This window comes from Mus caroli, chromosome 14, assembly GCF_900094665.2.
Source record: "Mus caroli chromosome 14, CAROLI_EIJ_v1.1, whole genome shotgun sequence".
Taxonomy (NCBI): Eukaryota; Metazoa; Chordata; class Mammalia; order Rodentia; family Muridae; genus Mus; species Mus caroli.
This window is the reverse complement of record NC_034583.1, coordinates 15,496,164-15,519,485: the sequence shown is the minus strand read 5'-3', so window position 1 is coordinate 15,519,485 and position 23,322 is coordinate 15,496,164. Positions and strand designations below refer to the sequence as shown.

The 23,322-nt window shown below is 42.6% G+C and overlaps 1 protein-coding gene and 1 long non-coding RNA gene across 3 annotated transcripts in view; one reads left to right on the top strand and one right to left on the bottom strand.

The window, feature by feature from the left end:
• LOC115029250 overlaps positions 1–805 on the top strand; it is a 42,537-nt gene extending 41,732 nt beyond the window's left edge. For both annotated transcript variants that reach the window (XR_003834823.1, XR_003834825.1), the window contains one exon: positions 373–805. This is a non-coding gene — a long non-coding RNA (uncharacterized LOC115029250). The remainder of the gene's footprint in view (positions 1–372) is intronic.
• Lrmda (leucine rich melanocyte differentiation associated) overlaps positions 1–23,322 on the bottom strand; it is a 1,019,887-nt gene that overhangs the window by 296,956 nt on the left and 699,609 nt on the right. The gene's annotated exons all lie outside the window — the stretch shown is intronic.

Genomic DNA, 23,322 nt, shown 5'->3' with positions numbered 1-23,322 from the left:
TGTCTCTGTAACTCCTTCCATGGGTGTTTTGTTCCCAATTCTAAGAAGGGGCAAAGTGTCCACACTTTGGTCTTCGTTCTTCTTGAGTTTCATGTGTTTCGTAAATTGTATCTTATATCTTGGGTATTCTAAGTATCTGGGCTAATATCCACTTAACATAGCTCTTACTCCTCATGCCCTAACAAAGGTCCCTACGACAGGGCTCCTCATGGTGGCAGAAAAGAAGAACAGTTTGAGGGCCATAGTCCTGTGGCTCTTCTCATTGTTCAGGGACAGCACGGGAAGAATAGGAATAGACACCAGAAGGACTTCAAAGTAACATGGTGAACCTCTGGGGCCCTGATCATTTTCTGTCCTGCATTCTTCTTACAGATCCTGACCCACTCCTGGCACCTACACCTCTCATCTTGCGAACAAGTTATTGTTTCTCCTGCCTTTCCTTTTATCTCTAAACACACTGTTTCATCTCATTGGAGTTAATCAGAAATGAAGCTGGCTGAAGTTTACTGAGCACTTACTATGTATATTGCTTGTCAAAAGTGGGAGGGGCTTAGGCTCAGCCTCCAGGAACATTGTCAGTCATGGAGGAAAGGAGTATGAAGAGCCCCGAGCAAGCAAACTGCTGAATTATGGATCTGTGATTTCCCCTACTTTGTATTCAATTCATACTTTTAATTCACATACAGTGATCGCATAGCTGTGTTGCTGAGAGGTCTGCCTCTTCCCCCACCTCCACCCCCTGTGTGTTGTAGTAGCGGGGCTTGAAACCATGGTATAATTAACATAATTAAAGTATTAATAAAGATTGAAGGGGTTGGACACTGTGTGAAATGCTTAATTTTGTGTATCTTTAGCTGATTGAGTGTTTAGGTTTGCATTTCAGCTGCCACCCAAATTATGTGTAATTAAGCCAAGGCTCAGCTCTGCCTGTCTCATCTTACCCTGTGCATGCGGATGGCAGACGGATTTGATTCTGGAGAGAAGGTGGTGGATCTGCCCACTCATTTGTAGCTGTATGTGTTCGCACTTTTTATGAATCTCTAGCCTCTTCCCCGTGCTTTCATCCATCAAATTATCTTTTTAGTATGGAAGGAAGAATAGAAAGCTACAGTGAGAAAAAGTCAAAGGCTTACAGTCCATCCCGTGGCTATGATCCCCTGCCCAAGCGTTCTGCCGCCTCTCCATGTATAGGGTAGGTGACTATTAGGGCTTGGGTCTAAAATACCCGCTAAAGGCTTATGGGCCTGAACACTTGTTTCTCATCTGGTGATGTTGTTTTGAGAGGTTATATAACCTTTGGGGTTGTGGCCCAACTAGCAGAAGTGATCCTTCGGCTTTGTAGGTAATATGTGTTTTGATTTACAGTCCAGATATGAACAAGCTTGGCTCATACCAATAGCTGTGGTTTCCCCCAGCATGACTGGCCTGTAAAATCCTCCATGCTTCTGTCAGATATTTGGTCAGTGTCGTTAGCAAAGGAATTGACATAGTTTCAAAGTGATATACACGTTGATGCTCAGAAATTACATCAGGTAGCCTGTCAACATTGGAAGTAGCCACAAACACAAGGGGATGAGTCCCACATTTGGAAAGTATCCATTCTTTGAGACCAAAATAGTGAAGTTCAAAGAGCTACTAAGATAAAGTTGAAGAAAAAAATCAGCTCAATGTCATGACATTGAAAGAGTTATCACTCTGGTGATACTTAAACCTGACCACAAACAACAAAAAGTGCAGTGCTTTCACAAATCAAAAGGCTCTCCTGAGTACAACACACCCATTGACAGGTCATATCCGGCATGCTCATTCTTGTGTTAGACCTGAAGAAGTAACATATAGATCAATATATGCATTCATCCTTGCCATTATCGAGCACACAGAGCCCTTAGGAGAGGGGTAAGGCAGCACTACAGGGCCAAAGACAAAGCCCAGAGACAAATACATATAGTAGCCCTTGGAATGTGGCAGTGATTGTGGCAGATTATACTTCACTAGGAAGACCAGCCTGACTTAATATGGCTCTAGCTGTGAGGTCAAGGCCATGGCTAAGGAAGTGTTCAGTGGCCCAAAGCATGGTAGTTTTTAGTAGAGAGACTCCGTTGGGCTTACTGGAAAAAAGGAGAGTATGAGGTGAATTCTGAATTGAACCCCAATGTGGAAGGCCTCAGATGCCAGGATGAAGTCTCTACAGTGAAGGTGCTCTGGGGGAAATGGGAAATAGCCAGACATAGTAATGTATACCTGCAATCCCGGTGCTTGGAAATCTGAAGCAGGAGAATAACCTTGAGTCTCACACTAGCCTGGGCTAGATCCTGTCTCAGCAATTAAAAGGGGCTGAGGGAGTGGGTGGTGATGCTGATGCTGGAGTACAAAAATGAACGAGGAAGTGGCCTCCTGCTCAGCTTTCTACATAGTTCTAGCAAATTACCATGGGCTTAGTGGCTTTAAAGAACAAAAAAAATTATGATCTCATAGCTGTAGGCCAAAAGTACAAGGGGCTCAGCTGGTTGCTCTGCCTTAGGTCTCAAGAAGGCTAAAATCAAGGTGTTGGCTGGGCAATGGTCCCACTTGGAGACTCTTGGGAAAGGTCTGCTCAAGTTCATCCAGGTTGTTGGCAGAATCAGTTCCATTGAGCTCCAGGACTGAGATCTGTGTCCTTACCCTCCCAGGAGACTCTCACTTCATCTTTCTTAACTTCCCAGTTCTTACACAATGTCATCCCCCATTTCCAGTTTGGGTTTCTTTAGAATGAAAACAGGCTTTAAAAGGCTATGAATATAAACTGTGCACAGATCCCTTTAGATCTGAAGTTACCTATTTTTTTTTTTTGGTTACCTTGCATGTCTGTCTACACTCATAAATTGCCCACACAACCTCCTCATCTCCCTCTTCTCTCTCTCTTTCTTCTTTGCTGAGTAACCATTTCTTTATTAAATCTTCCCAAAGCACTTAACTTTGTGATCACAAAACTGACAATTTATGTTTACTGGCTTGGGCGTTTGGATCATGGCTGCAAACACTGGACAAGAGAAACAAGCATAAAATCATGAGGAGATTAATTGTATCCCATTGTTAAATTTGGCTTATAGAGGTCTCCATACTGGACTCTTATTAATGCTGCAACCTAACTTCCTATGTACAGTAAATGTAACCCTAACCTAAGAGTATACTCTCAGAAATACAGCTAAGTCTCAGCCAGTCACAGCAGCTACATCTCAACCATTGGCAGCAACTAAACATTTATACTGGCTTCAAATAAGACAGCTACAAAACTCTATCCAATTGGGTTGGCCCTGCAGTGTTTTCTGACCACAGGATCAGGAGGGATATTTCAATCTGTCCTGGTTTTGTGAGCAGTTTAACTTGTGAATCATTCTTTGCCCATCTATCCAATTACTACATTTAATTTGTCATACTTCTCTTATAGTATTGGAGAGAGCAGCAAGTACATGGGCAGATTAGAGGGAAGATACCTTACTAGGAGAAGAGATAGCAGGTCCTTTATCTTATGATGGGATGGAGACTGTGGACAAAGTAAGGGAACTCAGTTGTACTGGTTAAAGAAAGTTTCCATCCTACTTTGCACACAAGGTCATATGGACAAGCAACACACCCTTCTGGCATTGTTTTCTAAATGACTACCCCTACCCACAGCCACAACCCACAACTAAAGACTTCTGTAAAAACAAACACTTAAACCAATAAAAGGGTGCCATGCCAGTTAACAAGACCCAGTGGAAGGGAGAATGACAGGTAGCACCCCTACCCCTTTCCTGGGCTGCAAAGATATAAGATACTCAGGTTAGCTGAGTCTGGTGGCAGCGGCCCTCAATCTTAAAAACAGAGTACCTTAAAGGCTAGTTGGAGCTTGAGAAAGTTAAAATCGACCAGATAGAGGAATCTACTGTGGTCACTTGTAATTATTCTCTTCCCCCTGGTAGAGTGTATCTAATACAGCACTCGTTCACAGCGAGTGTTTTGATCAATTATGTACAATAGTAGGTTAGCACCTTCCTGGGGTTCCTTGACTGATTCATTACCCCTGTTGTGGCACAGAACAGAATTTCAAAGCACCAATTAGTAAGTCCGACAGGCTCGAGTTTGAATCTCAGCTCTGCCTGACCACCTTGCTGCGAGCAAATTACTTCACCAACATGAGCTGTGGCTTTCTCCCTATAAGTGGGGATGATGGAACTTCTGTTTACAAAGCTGCTGGAGCAGCAAAACAAGATATATGTAAAGTACCCTGTGTGGAACCTATGGCGCATGGCACACTCCTGACAAAAGGCTGCAGGCTCTTCATAGAAACAGGTAGGTTTTGATTTGAGAGGAATGAAGTTTGGTGAAGTGGAATACTGTCGAAGCCTCATTAAAAATCTGGAACAATAAAGGGTTATCATGCAGATTTTTGGCATGAAAAAAGAATGGCCAAGGATACTCTACCCATTTGATAATGTCAACATTGACCAGTTCTAGCGGAGCAGCATCAGGGATCCAAACAGCTGTTACACAGATAGGATAAGAATCCACAAGCATAAGAACTCCCTGGAACACCTTAGCCTATATTCTAAAGTCAGTTCACCTGTGTTATGCAGAATTTCTATAGTCAGGCTGCCATAGATGGTTGACACTCAGAGATGAGGATAAGGAGGTGGAAGAACAGAGAAACCTTTTGCTGGGCTCTGTTCCTAGATATAAAATACCATCAGTACAGTCAAGAAATAGACCCAGGAGGCTAGGAGGATGTTTCAGGGTGGAAACTGCTTGTTGTGCAAACAAGTCTGAGTTTAGATCCCTAATATACACACAAAACAGTAGGTATGGTGGTGCACAAATATATTCTCTACAACTGGGTGGCAGCTAGAGCCGGGTGGACCTTGGGATGTTGCTGACCAACCAGTCTTGCTGAAAACACAAGCTCTAGGTTCAATGAAAGACTGTCTCTAAAACATAAGGTTTAGAGAAATGAAAAAATGTATCTGAAGTCAGCCTCTGGCCTCTATGTGTACCTATGTACACATGCACGCATGCATGCACACGCGTGCGCGAACACACACACACACGCATGCACATGCTTGAGAGCAGATCCTTATATATCTTTCAGTCAGCTAGATGAAGGGAAAAATAATAAATGAACCTCTTTCAACATCCCAGTGAAATTATTACATTCTAGAATTTAATGCATGTTTGAAATATTTGTAGATATTATGAAAACCATGACCTTGGATTTGGGTTTACCATAGAGATCTCTAAGACTTTTCATTTCTGACACACATCTGCAATGGTAATACTCCAAGCCTATACTCTCTATTTTTTCAGTAGCCAGCATGGAGACCACAGATCAATTGCCTCCACAAATGATTTTGTGTCCAGAAAACCCATCCTCTCTATCCCATAGAATGTATCTATGGGATATTTAAAACAGAGCATCCATAATATAGGTAATTTGATACCATCTCCTACCCCAACACTCCCAACAGAAGTAATATCAGGAAACTAACTTTGCATTTTCTAATCTGTCTAGTGGCCTTACGAGCCAGACAGCTCTTCAGACTTCCTCACCCTTTACCTATTTGGAAAATGGGCAAAGCATCTGACCCAAATTTCTCCACTTCCTGTAGCTGAGCCCCAAGGTGAAAGGCTGAACCCTCGCATTGAGCAAATCTCTGGATTCCCAGTTTCAGACAGAAAAACATGATTCACTTTCATTTTAAGCTATTAAAGTCAGGGAAACTTTACTTCACATGACTAAACTTGGGATCAAAAACATTGCCTGGGGTGGATGGTGGGTTTGGTTTAAAAAACTGAATCTACCTCAAAACACAGGATATGTCTCTTTTATATCTGAAGAAGAGAAGAGGGGCTCACTGTCTGGCAGCTTTTTCACTCAAAGATTTATACGAGATATATTATTCCATGTCCAGTGAACTTTTCCCTAATCCTTGGGGAGAAATACAGCTTTCCAAAACTTTCCAAAAAGAAAGTGGTGGGTTTTCCCCCCTTTATAAGTATTTTCTTAAGATCCTGGGCCAATTAACAATAAAAGAGTTCATAGTTGCCATAATTTCTTTCCCAAAAGTCTTAAGAAAATGATAGTTTATTGTGTATTATGTAGAACATTCATTTGCTAATACTTCCTTGTAATGGTCAACTAAAGTGTTTAATTCTAGGTGGAAACTCCTGAAGATATCAACTTTCCTAATTTGAGAGAATGACCCATAATATTCATGATTGTTCAAGCCACAAAGCTCATAAAAATCTACAGTGGAAGATGGCTGCTCAATTAAGATTTCTCTAAAGGATAAGTGAAACAGAGAGAAATGGGATTTACTTCTTTCTCATAGGATAATTAAGTTCTAGAATGGGTTCTTGGTCTATTCCAACTTTAGGAAAGAAATGTCAGATTCTGAGTTTTCGGGAACATTTTGGAAGAAACACAGAACCCTGAGAACTCTGGTCCTAGAGCTGGGAACTAGTCTTAGTTATGTCCCTAATCAGCTCAGCTCCATAATTTTTTTTTCGGCCTGATTTTCCTGATTTGTCAGCTTAAAGCTATGTCTTATTTGCACAAAAGAGAAAGATGAGGAAGTTAAACATAAGCAGATTTACGGAGGTGTAGAAGAAACGGAACAAAGGAGAGGGCAGTCGATAAGCACTTGGGGAGAGAAGTGGATGAGGTTATGGCTTCGTGAATGGATGCAATGAATTGTGCATGAGTGGAGAGCTGAGCAGATACCTGGATGGAAGAGTTGATGAGCATATGGGTAGATAGCCAGGTAGGTTCATGGACAAATGGGTGCATGAATAACTGGGTAGGTGGATTCTGGTTCAAGGGCATGGGTGGAACCTGACTAGCTGCACAGATTACGAGTTGATAGATGGGGGCTTCAGATACACATGAATGCATGGATACACGAGAACAGGGGTTCATGGAAAGATGAGTAGATGGGGTCATGGGAATATTGAAGTAACATAGGTTCATACATAGATAGGAGAATGGGGTAATAAATAAACAGGTGGTATAAAGATGATAGATAGATAGATAGATAGATAGATAAACAAATAGCTGAATAATGAATAAATGGGTGCACAGACAGATATAGCACTATCTCTATCAGGCATGTATTTGTGTTGTTTTGTGTTTTAAAAAGGGTCTCCTGTAATAACTTCAATATTTCATACTTCTCTACACCACTGAATCCTACGCTTAAAATAAAAAAAATAAACCTCAACCTTACTCACTCGTAAGCTTTTCTGAGAGACAAATTTTAGAAGCAATCACTCCATTCTTATTTTACAAGTGAGGAGACAGGCTGGAAAGAGGATGTGTGTATTCAAGCAGAGCTAGAGAAAGCCTCCTAAGTTGTGAGCCCCAACTTACCATCACTTCCTGGCACACTCACGCACTCACTGGCTCTTGGAGGCATTTGCATTTGCTTCTACAAACCCCATGCTGAGCTGAGGTTTTTAGAAAAGTAAACCTAAGGAATACCATTTCCCAAAGAGTAGTTCTTTCCCAGGGACAGGAAAATTCAGACGTGTGTTTCCAATTAGTCAGGGAAAGAACTGTGCCTGTGAGTGCCCTGTCATTTATTGTTGCAAAGCTGGCGATTTCTCCCCAAAGCAGGGGACCGGTACAACTGTCATCACCCTTATGCTATTTGCACTGGAAGAAGTCACATGTGTCTCGGCGATGTGAAGTCCTGTCTTTTATCTGTTTGGGAATTTTCATCCAGGGTCCGCTCCTTCTGCCAGCCTCCACATCATTAAGTGTGTTTTCCACGAGCTGAACTTGCATGCGCAGTAATAGGTTTTACAAAGAGAGCAGCCATTAAGGCTGACTTTAGTTTGCCTTCACTCTTAGCCCCTTTTCTAAGGCATGCCTGATCTCCACATAACTTTCCCAGGGTACAAAAGGCTCTTCTTTATTTTGGTGAGCAAACCTGAGAATGCTTCATTAAAATGCCTTCCCAAACAGAAAACTCCAGTGTCCAGATTCCACAAAAATGCACACATTTCTATGCTGTCAAGGGGAACTTGCGTTGCCACCATTAAAAAGTCAGAAAAGCCCTGACTAAGGATAATCTTTCAACTCATTAATGCTAAGCAGTCCCCCCCACCCCACCCCTCGTGGGAGGTCTACTGGGTAGCAACACTGCAGAATGTCAGGGCTTTGTCAAGTGCAAAGTTTCAGGAGGTAGGAAGAGTTCAGAGGGACTCACAAAAAGAAAGTGCTCCTCTGAGGAGGAAGTGCTTCCGGGGTCATGGTGGAATGAGAATGCCATGTTTGGAAGGAGAAGGCTATTTGGTATGGAAGTGGGGTAAGCTTCTATGGTCACAGCCCCAGCCTGCTCAGACCTCCCAGGGTCTGGGTCCCTCCACTGTTCTTTCTCAGACTGACTTTTTGCTTGTGCTTGGCATTTTTCTGAGCTACCACGACAATAGCAAAAAGTCACAAGTCAAAAACTGAAGAGTGTCCACTGGGGCCTGCTCTCTGCTGCTCTTGAGCTCTGCAGCTGCCATAAGAACTAGATCAAGGCCAGCCTGTGAGAAGGTGAAAGTTTAGGACAAGCAAGTTTCTTTTTGTCCATACCATCCCAGGGGGCCCAGCTGAAATGAAAGATCAGGTAGACCCACCAAGAAGAATGGAGGTTGCTATGGATCCAAAGAACTGAAGAACTAGGTTCAAGCCAACACTGGTTAGTCTGAACATCTAGGAGTTTAACCAATATTTAAAGTTCTAAGGCCCTGGTGTAGGATGAGGATTCGATATACAAAAAGGCTAATAGATTCAGCTTGCCTAAAGCTGTTACCTAGAAGAAATTCGTCCTCTTTACATACCTCATCAGCTCATTCCTAAAGGCTTAGTTTTAGACAAAAGATATTTGCCACTAAGACCACAGCATCCTCAACATACCAAGGAGGAGCAGCAATAAGAGGAGGATCAGATAAAGAACCCATACATTAGGTGCTTTGACTGGCCCCGAGAATGTATAAGATAGTTGTAGCCACAGAGGCCAGCACAGCTAGAGACAGCCTAGCTATTGGCCAATGGATTTGGAGAGGAAGTAGAACATGATGTCAAGCTAGCTCTGGTATATGTGAATTCTGGGACCTTACAAGTCACTTTTGCCTCTGCCACTGTATCTTTAACTATAATTCAGGTACCTAAACCTGCTTAACACCGAAGTCTAATGAGATATAAACACACACACACACAATCATATCTGTCAAAGTAGCTATAGAATATCAAGTGTTATTTTTATGAAAGTTGATTTGGAACAAGACTGCTGCTACTCAGATGTGCAGCATGGTCTCCATGTGGGTCCCGTGACCATTTGAGTGGCGGCTGACTCTGACTCTATTGCTTTGGATCCTCTTCCCCTAACTGGGCTGTCTTATCTGACATCAGTGGGAGAGAATGTGTCTATTCCAGCTGCTACTTGATGCGTCAGGGCTGTCTGGTACTCATAGGGAGGCCTTCTCTTATCAGAGGAGAAAGGGAGGGAGGAATGGGGGAGAGGGTCTGAGGATGGGACTGGAAAGGCAGGAAGGAGTGGAGGCTGCAATCAGGATGTAAAGTGAATAAATAAATAAGTAAATAAATAGGAAAAAAGACTTGCTCCTGGCAACAGATTTAGGAAATAAGATTAGACATATTGCTGTTGCCATATATGCACACCTGTATGATATTCTATCCCGGTCCTTTTCTGGGCAAGTTATAAAACATCAGCCTACTAGAAAAATGGATGCTATCAGCATTCAACGGAATAGAGGGTTCCTGGGCTTTATGTCTTGATTGCTCTCTTTTGAGGCAAGAGACTCATGAACCTCAAGCGAGCCTGAAATTTGCTAGAATACTGAAAATGACCTCGAACTCTAGATCATTCTACCTCTTCCTCCCAAGTTCTAGGATTACAGAAGTGTACCCCATTAAAGGCTGGTAGAGCTCTGATATTCCTAAACCGTATTCCAAAGCAAGGAAAGAGGAGAAAGAGAAGGCATGCCCTTAAGAAATTCTGTCAATTGTTTAGTAACTATAATAGCCACTTCCTAATGGAGCTATCATTAGTTCTCAATCAGGCTTAATGGCACATGCCAGTGACCACTGGACTCAAGAGATCAAACTAGGGGAATGAGAAGTTTGAGGCTACCCTGAGCTACATAGTGAGATTCTGTCTCAAAACAGAAAACAAATGAAGACAGTGTTTTTACAGAACATAAGTTTACCTGACTACTCTGTCACACTGACCTTGTAAAACGCGATTTCCCATTGAGTAGCACACATACTCAAGACTTTTAAAGATACATGGGAAAAAAATAAGAGCCTCAGCAGAATCTCTGCTTCCTGAGATCTTGAAATAAAATTCATCAGTGGAGACATGTTCTCACACACAGAAAGGCAACATTCCTTCAGAGTTAAAACTGACTTCTGATCATTTTGCCTCTCTCTATAGTGGCTGTGGCTGTTGCCTCTCAAAGAATGCATCATAGGTAGGTTAACATTTCTGATTTGGAAAACAAAACAAAACAAAGAATTATTCTCCTGGTTTGACTGTCTCTTCCAAAACTCATGCTGAAATTACAATTGGCACTGGCTTAGTATAAAAAATGGAGCCTTAAAGAGGCATTTAGAGAGTACTAATGCTGTTAGCACTGGAGTTGGTTAGGTACAGCAGAGATGGGTTTCTTATCAATCAAGACCATGCACTTAACAATTTATTTATTACTGCTATTCTCTTGGACTTTTCAGCTTCCAGTTCTGTGAACCAAATAGATATGTTCTTTAAAAAGCCTACACATGAGTGTGTTAGTGAGTTTTCTTGCATCTATGCTCAAGTATATGAATGTGCATGGAGGATGGAAGCCAGAGGACAACTGTGGGTGCCATGCCCAGAAATGCTGTCTATCTCCTTTGAGATGGGGTCTTTTATTGGCTTGAAACTCTCCAATTAAGCTAGACTGGCTCGCCAGTGAGTCCAAGTGGTCTTATTCATTCTCCTCCATCAATGAAGTTACAAGCATATGCCATCATGGCCAGCTTTTATGAGAATACTGGGTATCAAATTCAGGTTACCATCCTTGCAAAGTAAGCATTGTATCAAGCTATCAAGCTACCAAGAAAGCTATCACTCGATACTAGGTCTGTTATATATATGTCATCTAGAAGTACCTATCTGTCTAGTTTTTCTGACAAAGCAAAAGTATGGACTAAGGCACAGTGCAACTTACCTTTATAAGTATTTACACTAGCCTCCATTAGGTGTATACTTGCTACCAGTTTAGAGAGCACTAGAATGTTCTCTGGCATCCTAACTTTAAAGTCTGTGTTCTAATTCTGAGAAATACAAAATCCATGTATCTTTCTTCAGAAGGATTCTAATTTCTGAATGTTTTTCAAGCAACCTTGAGACCCCAAGGGTTAATGACTTGGTAAAAATAGGTCCACTATCCTAGAATATGGTAGAATGCTAGTTTCTTGAATATGAAGTCTTAATGCAAAATTTCGTATGAGAAATAGCTATTGCATTTGTAGCTTACATGTGCAGGCATACATAAACAACACATACCCTGTGCCCCAGTCAGTTTACTAGATAACCTGTCTAGATTTATTTTATTTTGGCTGCAAATGAAGATATTCCTCTTCCGATTCAATAAAAAAGCACAACAGAGCCGTAAATACAGAGACGAATGTAAGAATTCAACCGTTTGATTGCATTAATTCAAAGAACTGATTAAAGAGTCTTGATACAATGGTGGAAATCGCCTTGATTTATTAAGCTACATCATCCATGAAATCTGCACAGAGTGGGGGAAAAAATTAAAGCTGTCACTTTAAAGAAATACATCCCACAATAAAGGGAATGAGGCAAAGGAACACCTAGGGTAATTTATAAACATATGCATAATCTGGAAAATCACTCTCACATTGGTATTTCATTCCTGCAAGTCTATGATCAGAGATGGCTCCCCACCTCACTGCAGCCTCCAGGTTTCAACTGGGGGTGTGTGGGGGGGAGGAATACTGCTATATGTTTTCATCCCTCAACCTGGAACAGGTGCATCTCAGGTCTGTGCATTAGAAGCCCAGCTCAGCCACTAAGCCAACTATTGGGGCATGACATCCTGGTGCTCAACTATCTCCTGCCATGGGTCCAGGGCTATATGTGTGACAACCAATGGCTTCTAACATCTGATATGTGTATACAGAAGCAATCCTTGTTTAAGATATGCCAATGGTGGATATACATCAAAGAGACTCTAGTTCCTCAAAATGTGGTCTGCTGGCCTTCTCTATTTGCACCTCCTAGGAATTTATTAGAAATGGAAAGGCTGGCTCCCATGCCAGAACTGCTGAGCTATCAGGCCTTAACAATACAGCGAGGTTATTTTGTGAGTGATGACCTCTGAGATGCATTGCCTTTGGTTTCAACAATGTTCAGTTCTAGAAGCAATGGAACTGTCAGGTGATAGGTAATCAGGAGAGCAAGAAGCTGGATGTCTTGGCTAATTAGATGGCTCAGTGGACAAATATGCTTTCTGCGCAAGCCTAGCAACCAAGTTCCCTGGAACCCAGGTAAACACAGACAGAAAGTCAACTTCATGTATCATTGTCTCTCTACCTATGTACCTACGCACACACACACCATGCAATCATACACACAGTAATAAACATGTTTTTTAAGACAATAAAAAGTCTTATGCTGGGCAGTGGTGTGGCACACACCTTTAATCCCATCACTTAGGAGTTAGAGGCAGGGGGATTTCTGAGTTCAAAGCCAGCCTGGTCTATATAGTGAGTTCCAGGACAGCCAGAGCTACACAGAGAAACACTGTCTTGAAAACCAAAACAACAACAACAATAAACCCAAAAACAAAAACAAAAAGTCTTAAAAACTGTGAGTCATAAAAAAATATATGACTGACTAGAGGGTCTAGAAAGCTTCACCAGGAGAAAATTGATTCTACTAACGTCTTGCAAAGCTTTTCAAAACCAGCTGTATCAGAAGACAGAGGCCCACTTCATGACTATCAAAGAGAAGGGCTGGGTAATTTAATACCAAGTTACTCAACTGGTACTTGTGGAATTTTCAGATGGGTAATTCTTAGATGAGAGGTGACCCTGACTCTTTTTGTTTGTTTGTTTGTTTGTTTGTTTTGTTTGTTTGTTTGTTTTTCGAGACAGGGTTTCTCTGTGTAGCCCTGGCTGTCCTGGAACTCACTTTGTAGACCAGGCTGGCCTCGAACTGAGAAATCCCCCTGCCTCTGCCTCCTGAGTGCTGGAATTAAAGGCGTGCACCACCACGCCCAGCGTGACTCTGACTCTTGAGCATTGTGGACTATTTAATATCACCATAGCTTTAATTCCCAAGATGATGATATTGACACCCTCCCAAAGATAAAAGTCAATAAGGGTCTCCAGATATTACCCACTACCTCCACAGAGACAGACAGTCACCCCACATGTGTTCTATCGTGCATGCATACATTCAGCAGATTCGGATATGATGGAATCACATGTGGATAAAACACCAAGCTCTATGTTATAAAGAGAAACAGAATTGTTCTTGGTTTCCAAAACGCTCTTGGACAAGGGTAGATGGGGATCTATAGGAAAGGCCTCTGGCAAGAGTGCTTCCCTGTTTAAACAATCCCTGTGAACCCTGAGGAAGAGAAAGTGAATTAAGACACAGCCAGTGGAGAGGGCAGGGAGGGAGGCGCAGATGTGGATTCTGTCCTCCTACTCTGAAAGCACAGCACACCCTAAGTGATCATTCCCAGTTCAAAGTTAAAGCTAGGCCTAAGAGATGGCAGTGAAGCTCCTGGGGGCTCCTTGTTATCCTAGAGCTTCGAACTCTGACACGCCCATCCCAGGTCCGTATCTGTACAAGCCGCTCAACTTCTGCTGACAAAAGAAAACCACAAGCGAGTGAGTGTCTACCACACAAAAAGGTCAGTAGAGAGTACCCTCCCTCCAGTGGATGACTGAGTCCTATCTCACAGAGACCCTGACTATTTTACTTTTTCTGTTCATTCTGTTCTCTACTTAGTCAAACAGGAGGAGAAGCCACCCAACTGCTTAGAAAGAAAACAGCTGTCAGCACTACAACTCCTTTTTTCTAAGTTGGTGCCTGACCTTAAGTCAATAATCACCAAGTCCCCCAGCTGAACTTCAGTTATCAACCAGAGACACAACTATTCCTCAAGATATGTAAGTCACAGGTTTGCTTAAGCAAATACAAATGGCAGCTTTCCTTGTTGATAGGTTTCCTAATGTAGCCCAGTGCTGACAAGGAGGCCAAAATAAATGACATCCTGTATCTTCAATAACCTTAAAGGAAGACATATTTGCTCCCACAAAGAAGTGGGTCAATCATATGACCCTACTAAGCGAGCATTCAAACAGCTGTTCTATGCACAGAATAACATTTCTTTAATTTACTGTGTTTGCTTTTTGGAGTTTATTTTTGTTTTTCCATGCTGAAGAACTAAATGCCCCCAATGAATCAGTCAATGGGATGTTGGTTGCTCTCGCAGGCAGCTTGCTGCTGTTTTATAATAGTGCCCTGATCTTATTTCAGGAAAAGAATGACAAACTTACAGCCGCAAATGCTGGATTTATGGGGTTCTTTGTGGCAGGCATTACTGAGAACAGGGCTGAGAAAATAGGTGTGATGTATTGGGAAGAAGAAGCCCCCATAAATACAAGGACAGGCCTCAATTTCCATCTGAGCCCTGCGGATCCAAGTACGGAAATCCAACATCTGAGCTCCTTCCTCTTCTTCTTCTTTTTTTTTTTTTCAGAATATATGGGGCAATCAATGGTGCTGAGTGCTAATTAGATGGACAAATGAATGGTCACCCTCGACAAGCACATTATGCCAAGTCACAGCTCTTCTGAATGCCCTGGTCGACACTTTAATAGAGCTGTGACCTTACAAAGGTACAAGGTCAAGAAGAGTTGCATTGTGCTGGAATCTTCTCAGCAGCCAGCATATTGTCAACTGGACAGAGAGCTGTGCCTGTACTGTCCTGGCCAATGACAAACATTCCAGACGTCACTATCATGATGTCAACTTGCTAGTAGGGATGCTGACTAGACCGCTTTTCTGGGCCTCTTCCCTGGTAGCTTAAGGACTAAGAGGGTACAACTTTTGAAGGAAATTCTATTCAGCCTACAAATAGCCAAAAATAGAAAAAAAGAAAAGAAAAGAACTTTAAGAGTAGCTTAGGGCTGAGGAGATAGCTTTGTCTATGTGCTTAACAAACATGAATGAAGACTGAGTTCAAATCCAGCACCGAGGTATAAGCCTGGCATAGCAGCACTGGCCCATAATCCTAGAGGTGGGTTAAATGTAAAGAGAAGGACCCCTGGACCTCACTGTCTAGCCAGTTTAGATAAACTGCTGAGCTGCAGACTCTTACTTCTTGTGGTATCTCCAAATATATGTTGGAAAGTGATTGAGAAGGCACTAGACATTGAGCGCTGCTTCACACACACACACACACACACACACACACACACACAGAACCTCTGTCCAAAAAACAATCTAAGGAATACCAGTCTCACAAACTAATATGTTTAGGAAGGAAAGACACCAACATCATCACACTGGACTGTGAGTATTGTCTTGATAATCCAAAGCAAGGATTCATGGCCTGGTTTCCTTGGGGCATCCCATGCTCTTTTGACTGTGAACTCCTTTCTCATGTAGTACCCACTAGCAACATAGAGTTACACTTTCTGATCATGGAGCATGCATGAGACTTTTCCTCCAAGGTTTTGCCTTAACTGATCTGCAGGTAGATTAACAGGCAAGCAATCTCATCTCCAATGAATAACTTAAGCTTTGTCAAAAACAAAGCTTGATGTTTTCCCACTGCCTTATAAGCTACAAAGTCACATCTAAATGAATCACCTTGAGACTTTAGGACTTTCTAGAGCCCCAAGCATCACAGGACCCCCAAATTGGACAAAGGATGACAATATGTGTATCCTTACATAAACTTCAAGTTCCTAATCAAGTCTTTAAACTCTCTCTCTGTTACCCCTTTCAGTACATCAATAAGCTCAGAGCCCAGACCTCTCTGCCTACCTCATGATTACAATAGTGGAACTCTGGGATAAAAAGTTAGCAGTGTCAGCTTCCATTGTTCTTGGTTTGGGAAGAGTTGGAAATATCATTTACTCTGAAGACCTCATTCTAAAACACATATCTGATCCTATCCTGTTCTGGTCAGAATCACTCAGTAGCTGCCTTGCTACAAATGGGCTATAGTGTAAACCCCTTTGCCATTGGCCTCAAATATCCTTCTTCCTGTTCTCACCTGCATTTCTGGTCTTTTACTCAGTGGTAATCCCACACTCCTTATTCCTACCTCTCAGTTTCTTACATGCCTTGTCCACAACTTCAAGCCTCTGTGCCCTGGAAAGGTTTAGCCCTTTGTCTGAATAACAGTCCCTATTTGTCTCCCACCCAAAGATCATGTATGGATTAGAGCTCTCTGGTTAAGACTGGATAAATGGGTTCTTTCTCCCCACTGAAGTCAGCATGTATCCAATGAGCCCCAGTTAGAACTCAGATCTTTTCTATATATACAATGTGCTGTTTCCCTGGGACTGTCTCTTTAGAACCATGACAATGCCTCAGAGCTATGCCTTATACATTTTTGAAGCTCTGCCTACCACAGTATTGACATAGAGTGGACTTCCATATTCTTGCTTCAGTGATTTCATATTTCCACCCTTCTCCATGTGGGTTTCATGGTCAAAGTTTATGCACTGCCACTAAAGTATGTTCAAAAATACAGGGACACTAACCGTTGCTATGGCAGTCCTACATCTCAGAGTTAACATGCAATCATAGAGACATGTTATACTGGAAGCTGATGCAACAACAGAATTCAGTATTCCTAAACAGCCAAAGGACCCCCCACTGAGGTCCAACAACAATTCTTCAGGCCCACGTGAGACAAACCAGTTCTGCATCCTTTAAATACAGAATCCTTGCAGTCACTGACGTAAAAGACCACCTGGAAAGGAACAGGTGATAATTTTTAAAATGAATACTAAATTTACAATAGCAACTGTCCCTTAATAATCTCTGATCACTGACTTGTTACACATTGAAGGGGAACAGTGGTGTCTTAAGACAGGGTTTGCCCTACATGGTTACACTCCTTTCTTCTTCTTCTTCTTCTTCTTCTTCTTCTTCTTCTTCTTCTTCTTCTTCTTCTTCTTCTTCTTCTTCTTCTTCTCCTTCTCCTTCTCCTTCTCCTTCTCCTTCTCCTTCTTCTCCTCCTCCTCCTCCTCTTCCTCCTCCTCCTTCTTCTCTTCCTCCTCTCTCCCTCTTCCTCTTCCTCCTCTTCCTCTTCCTCCTTCTCCTTTTCCTCCTCCTTCTCCTTATCACTACCACACAGCTAGTATACTAGCCTGCGTTTGCAGCAGCAGCAACTAAGGAAACGCTGACATATGCCCAACTTCAAGAAACACGCTTATCACTAACTAAATATTTATGCAGCCTAACTTTAGCTGGGAGTGTGATGATGACCATCCTCTAAAAAGATTTGATAGAGCATATGTAGAAGCCATCAATTCTTACTCAAAGTGGGCACAAAGGGGTGAGATTGATACAAACTCTTACAAAGCTTACGTTTAACCCACAAAATTGGTATTTGAAGAGTACAAGTTTGACTTTATTATCATAGATTCATATACTATAGGGACAACACAATTTCTTAGCATGGATGAACACACAAAATAATCCATATTAGACCTAATTTTCTTAGAAATAGCTAGGAATAAACACTTGAAACACACCCCAAGGCAACATAACTTACGGTTGTGCTGATGCCTTAAGAATGTCCAGCCAAGACAGAATTACTTTGAATATTTCACTTGAAATATTTGAATATTGGAATGTCTCTAAGACATTCAAAGAGATGCTTTCAGTTAGCTGAAATAGTTCAAGATGAGGTAGTGACGCAGCAGGGCTTGATTTATGATGGGTACCATTCTTCTACCTCATTCTTGAGGGAGTGGCAGCAGGCCTCCCAGAGGGTTATTTTGTCAAATGGGTCATTGAAGTTTCTTCTCCTAGCTCTTCGTTTGGGTGTTGGTTACATAAAGGAACAGGAAAATTGGCACAGGCTGCCACAGCCTTTCATCTACAACGTTGTGAAAAGGAACTGATGATTCCCAAGTTGTGTGGAATATCGGCAGATCCTCTTCAATGGGCTCCTCGCCCCTTTGGCCTTAGATTATTCTGCAAATGTACAGGAGGATATGAGAGACACGTGACTGCTCTGACAGTGTGGGTATTGTCAGTGGATTTGTGCTGCTCACCCGTCTAGTCCAACCCTATGGAGTTATCATTAATTCAGAAGACTAGCCACCGCTAATTCATATGCACACTTTCACCACCCCTCCCCCAAACCATTCAACCTGAGCTATCCACTTTGAGAGCAAGGCTACCATGGAAAGTGTGTCCATCTGCACTCTCTATCCATTCCCATGTGTTCTTAGATTTTTACACAGGGTGACACTTTAGGAAGCCTTGCTACTACTCTTACTAAGCCGGGGGGGGGGGCTTCTGGGAGTCTTTGATGCCAACACTTGGGAAGTAGGCTACTCACATACCATCTTGCGTCTTTTGAAGGGCCAGCAAGAGTCACTCTGGCCTTTCCATAGATGACCACTGGCTTCCTTCAGGAGACTGAAGAGGTTCAACTTTAGTCTGCTGCTAACAGTGACTTTCTCTGCCCTCCTAAAAAGGCCTTCTAAGGCAGCTTCCACAGATCAGAAATCTGATGCTGAGACGCTAACAGCTGCCAATACTCTCTCTCTCAACCTCAGATTCTCTGAGCTGTCCAGCCTTGAGCTCAGACACAGGCCCTGAGCACAATGGGTTTGATCTACAATGTACCGGGAACCTACTGCTTATCTCAGGCTGAAGGATTCAGGGAAAAACGTTAGAAGGAATGAAGCAAGAAAAGATTCAAAATATCCTGCAGTAGGTATTGAATAAGTAGCCGCTCATTTCAGAGCTTCAGACTTCCAGAGAAAACAGCTCTAGGCTATAGAACATGGGGGAGGGAACAGGCCACACCATCCCTATAGAACATGGGGGAGGGAACAGGCCACACCATCCAGGATATATGTGTTCTGTTTGATTGATTTAAACAGAAAGAGACATAAGTGCATGTGGAAGAATCGCTTGAGCTTCTGCACTTATCACTCTCCTTCATCTTGCCTCTATTACAGCTCTGACAGAATAATTAATCTCAGTCAATCAATCATGTAACAACAATAACAAAAAATCAACAACAACAGCAACAAAAATCCCCACAGGTGACCTGGACATACTATCTAAGCCAAAGAGAACTAGTCACAACAGCAGCCTGCAGATTCCCTTGGAAAGGAAAATTAAGCCTGCTATGTGTGGCTTGGGGCAACCTAAGCCGTAAATCTCTTCTTTTCTGATCTCTTCATAGAGATGAAAGAGCAGAGCCGCTCCGGGTTACATACAACAATTATGTGTGCACCAAACTCAGGGAATCAGCTTGCAGACAGCCCTAATCATTCCCAATTAACCACGTCAGCTGACATCCTGCTAGAGCAGCTCCTACTGAAAGCTCAGCTCTCCCTTCAGGCGGCTGATTCCCCCACATCACAGCCTATGTGTTTTGGAAGGTCTATTAATGTTTGTTGACAATTCCAAATAGAGGTCACCTGTTGTCATGGTGCAAAATACCCTTTTTCCCCCTTCTGAATGCCAGGCAGGGAGGGCAGCTTTGTTAGAGTCGCTTCAATGAGCTTCTATATTGCCACCAACATTCAGTTCTGGATGAAAGGGGTTGCCCCCCCCCCAATTCTTCAATGGCAGTTCCCACCTGCTACCGCCCACCCTCATCAGGGGTCGGAAAACATCTCCTCCTTTAAACTTGACAGAATGGGCTCAGGACTTAGGCCTACATGAGGTGTCCAGACACAGGCAGCTGAATAAAAACATGGATGTTGACCAACCAAAGTTGCCGGAAATGGAAATCTTGAAAGAGTCATTCACGGCCCCCTACCTCACCCCACCCCCACTTGCAAAGAGGTCTTTTCCCACTTAAATTATTCCCATTGAGTCTCTGAATCGGGGATTTTTGTTGTTCACTTGTGCAGCCTTCTCTGCTATGCATTCTTGCTCAGATTTAAAATGGTCATACGTTAGAAAGCAAATCCACATGGAGGTTGAGGGGGGAGGGGGAGTCCAGTTATCTAATTAAATTAAAATCACGATGTAATTATTTTATTCACCTTGCCTTAATTCCTATCACCTATGCCAAGCAACAAGAAACACACTTAAGCAAAATGTCAAAGTGAAATTTGGTTTGGACCTAAATCCCTTGTCTGCATTGAGATCCCAAGAGTCTCAACACGACAGCATTCTCCATGGGGGTGAGGCTGAAAGCAAAGCACCCTTGTTTGATGTGGCTGTCCATAGAGAACTCAAATGAGGGCTGGGACCAGGGATAAGCACCCTCAGAGGTCCTACCACCCCAGTACTGTGCAAAGAAGAAGGCTACAGCACCTGGACCCCTTGGCTGTGGAGCAGAGCAGAGGTGAGAGGAGCAAGAGGAAAGTGGGTGAAACAGGTTTTACCCCCTCCCCTTTTCCAGCATGTAGTCATCTGAGAGCATCTTGAACCTAAAAGGTTTTCTAACTATGTACCAGAGTATCTTGGATCAAGAACAGACATTTACAAAAACAAGGCTGAGACATTGAAATTGAGATAAACTTCAAGATCTATCTTACAATGGCCCTATCTGAACATTAGATAACATTGTGTTCCTTTTGATTTTATTACCTTTCTGAAATTTGGGGATTTAAAATGCAGCATCTTTGTGATGACCACCATGAATAGGAAATGAGGCCAGAAGTTTCTAACTTGACTCCAAGGTTTCAGAAGTTATACAATGCCCAATAAGTATATGCTTGCCATTGTGGTTAAGAATAAATAAAAATCACTTTTTTGTTCAACTTATCGCATTTTTTTTTTCTCAAGTGGCTACAAAGTTGTTAGGACGATAACTTATTTGTATCTAAGTATTTAATAAATAGCATTGTAAGTGTATGTGCAAAGTAAAAATATTACAGAGACACAATGGAGAATTGTGGGATAGAATTGTGAGATAGGAGAAAGTTGGGATACCATCATCTACTCTTGGGTTTGAACCCTCCCTGTGTTTATTTCTTCTATATAATAGGTTTCAGTTGCAGGATTTTGGTCTTGAGAGCCCCTAGAAGCTCCCTATAATTACAGATGAACCATTCATTTCCAGACACTCATCTTCCCTAGAGAAGCATGCTGGAAGGCAACCTGAAATCAAAACACAAATGTATACAAGGCCCAAAACTATGTGCTAAATGTCTCCCATCTTCTCAGTTGTATGCATGCTTGGGAAGTGTTATTCCATCAGGCACACATGGGCTGCCAAAGTCAGACACATTCCCCCATCTGGGATGCAGAGGCCCCACGTCAGGGAACAGGCCAACCCCAGGCCAACCTCAGTCAAGCCAAAAGGAAATCAAGACCCATCACCTCGTGGGCTGCAATATTGCCATCACCACCACAGGAAGGGGCTAATAAAGATCCATTTCTTTGGGTGGTGTTTTTCTCTCCAACACCTCATTACTCCTGGACTCTAGCCAGTCCTGAACTAAGTCTCTTTGAGCAGAGGACAGAAACAAATTGCCAGGCTTTTCAAGAAACAAAATGAACAGCAAATAAATTTTCTGAAACTACGGAGTGCGATCACAGCCCAAGCCAAGAGAGGAAGCATTCTCATTTCAACCTGTGATCAGAACCAAACATGAGAATCAGGGTATGCCTCAGCCCCTCTACCAGCAGTGCTTCCATGTTTTCAGTGACCTCTGACTCTCTGCCCAGGAAATGAAGGCAGAGACTGGCAGATAACTGGATGGAAAAACCAGTGAGCTCATAGCTAGCCAGACAGGTTGCAATAACACCTGGGAGTTACCCTGGGTCCCTGGTGGGGTCCTGCTTGCCGCCAAAACCTGCTGCTACTTCGGTTGCCATTAACCACTCCTAATGCTGCAATGAATCAGCCCAGGTGCCTGGGAAGTAGGAAAATGACACCCTCATTTTCTTGCAAATGTAGATTGTGATTCCCAGGATGGAAATAAGAAAAATTGAATGCCTTTCTCCTGACTGCTAAAAAACGAAGGCAGCTTTTCAAGTTTTCCAGTGATGAGAGCCTTCCCAGGACAAAATGGTTCCCTGACCTTACCCCATAGTCACTCGGAGGTCACAGAGGATCTACCTCCCATCTGACCTCTTGGCAGGTCATACTTCTGTCCCTGCACCAGCAGCCAGACCAAAATAACATTTAGTGAGCCAAGGCCACAGAACAAGGCATGGTGTTCCCAGAATTGCTTCATTTGATCTTCTTAACAGCTCTTCGAGGTGTGGGGATAATCCCCACTTTACTGATGAGGAAATTGAAGCTCAAAATGCCTGGGAAGTGTGAGAGTCTGCACAGATGGTTGACATGGGGGTCAGGATGGGAATCCAAAGGACTCCAGCCTTTCTTCTGTTTCCATAGTGTACAGGGGACCTGGCTTGGACCCTGGTTTGATAAGAAAAGGGGACAATAGGCCCACTCATGCACTCTCTTTCTCTGTGAGAATTTTAAAAAGAAGAGACAGATGAAAAAAAATGTTCGTTTAGCATGTATACAGCTCTGAGATCAATGTAGCATAACACAAGTAAAACAAAACAAAACAAAACAAAACAAAACAAAACAAAACAAAACAAAACAAAACAAAACACAACCAAACCAAACCAAAACAACATTTTGATTTGAACAGAGTTTCTCAGTGTATCCCTGGCTGGCCTGGAACTCACTATTTAGACAAGGCAGGCCTCGAACTTACAGAGGTTTTTTTTTGTCTGACCTTCTTATTGTACGAATTACAGGAATGAGCCACCTTACCTGGCAAGAAGAAGTTTATGATTCAAGATTCATTAGGCTCATGGGAAAATGGTCTTCATGTATTTAAGAGGCAATAGTTCTGCCAAAACACTGTTATCTGCTATCATTATAAACACAAAATCTATGGTCTCTGCCATGCAGACAGTGTCTGTTATGACTTGGATATGGCTTGAGTCTGTCTCCTACAGCTTCTTAGTTTGAAATTTAATCCCCATTATGAGGGATCGGCCATCACTGGAAAGAGAGGCCCATTGGACTTGCAAACTTTATATGCCCCAATACAGGGGAATGCCAGGGCCAAAAGAATGGGAATGGGTG